Here is a 1,778-nt window from a genome sequence, read left to right on the forward strand (position 1 = left end):
AGGGGGGGGGGGGCGGTGTTACATGTTTTTGTAGGAGGGTTCCCGATGTTTGCAGACCCCAGTGGCTTGTGTTATTACTCCAGCAGACCTGATAGCATTCCGAGAAAATCTCAACTCCGTGGGAGGCATACAGTGCAAGCTGGCATCAATTTTACAAGCCCTAAACACTATCCCAATATTAACATCACAAGACAGGACGAACAATTATTGGCACTGAGTCCTGCCTGCATTTCTTAGAAAAACAGAATAAAGTGGTCTGGCCACGTATTTCCGAATGTCAGACAGAAAGAAAGAAAGAAAGAAAGAAAGAAAGAAAGAAAGAAAGAAAGAAAGAAAGAAAGAAAGAAAGAAAGAAAGAAGAAAGAAGTAAAAAAAAAAAAAAAAGACGAAAAGATTTTAAAAAACTCATTCTGAAGACGAACTTGTAGCAAGAACGTGTAACTGTTTTAGAGGCGTCTCTGCACTCAGATCTATTAAGGATACGGATAGTAGTTCTAATTATGACTATTTGGTGGTCTAAAATCGATAAGAGTAGGCTTCGGCCGCCGCCGGGGCAAATTTCAAAAATGTCCTACCAACTGAAAAAGTTTAATGTGTCCCGCGCGCTCATATTATGACCTTTTGCAGTTGCGAGCGCCGTAAAACACTTACCAAAAATAATGATTACTATTATTATTAATGTAGTTCCGTGTTGCATGTGTGTTTTTGGCTTTTGAAGCATTTGAATGACGATACAACTACTATCAGTATGATAGCAATACACTCCAGTCCTGATACTGACTTTGGCCCAAAAAAAACAACAACCCATAAAATAATAGATGATCTCTTTGAAGAAAACTCCTGTAAAGAAAAATTGGGCTTGAAGGTCACAAGCGAAGCCATAAGAAAGTTTGATTGGGTTGAGGTTTTTTGGTAGATGTTTTACGGCGCTCGCAACTGCATAAGGTCATATGAGCGCACGGGACACGCCAAACATTTTCAATTGGTAGGAAATTTTGAATTTTTGCCCGGGTGTCGGCTGAAGCCTACTCTTATCGATTTTAGACCACCAAGGGATCTTTAACGTGCGCAACTTGCACACAGGCCCTCCGAGATGTTTCGCCCTTGTCCGAGAAGGCTAGGTGTAGATCTTTCTTACCAGAAAATCAGGGATGTGGCTGAAAGACAGCTGTAAGGAGTAGCAGTAGAAAGGCTGCATAAAGAGCCAGGAGCCCAGATGAGGGGGCAAATGAGGTGATGGGATGGGGGCAGATAGAGGAGATAAAAGCAGACGACAGAACATTGCAAGAGAGCACGAAAGGAAGTGAAAGAAGACAATGTTAGAGAAGAAAATGTTTCAGTCGCTACCAGGATTCGAACCCGGGACCTTTGAATGAGAGGCCAACACCTTAACCTCTAGGCCACGAGAGCCCCCTTAGAAGGTTTCATCAACTGACCGTGTTTGAGCAGAAAAACACATCACCTTAGAAAAGGAAGAAGTGCTGCTATTTCGCTACCTCTGAATTACAGAGTTCTCTCTGACATTTTTGGCGGTTGTGATAATAATAATAAATAATAATAAATAGCATTTGTATAGCGCATATCCCCGCTCAACAGCAGTTTCTATGCGCTTTACACTATATTATTACTCCAGCAGACCATAGAACACTCCGAAACATTCTCAGCTTCCCGGGAAGCATACAGTGCAAGCAGCTGATTAAGCGCTCAAACACTAACAAACTGACAAGATCTTTCGCTGTCTATAGCCGGGTACCCATTCCCACCTGGGTGAAGTGAGG

Source organism: Aplysia californica, unplaced genomic scaffold (assembly GCF_000002075.1).
Source record: "Aplysia californica isolate F4 #8 unplaced genomic scaffold, AplCal3.0 scaffold00120, whole genome shotgun sequence".
Lineage (NCBI taxonomy): Eukaryota > Metazoa > Mollusca > Gastropoda > Aplysiida > Aplysiidae > Aplysia > Aplysia californica.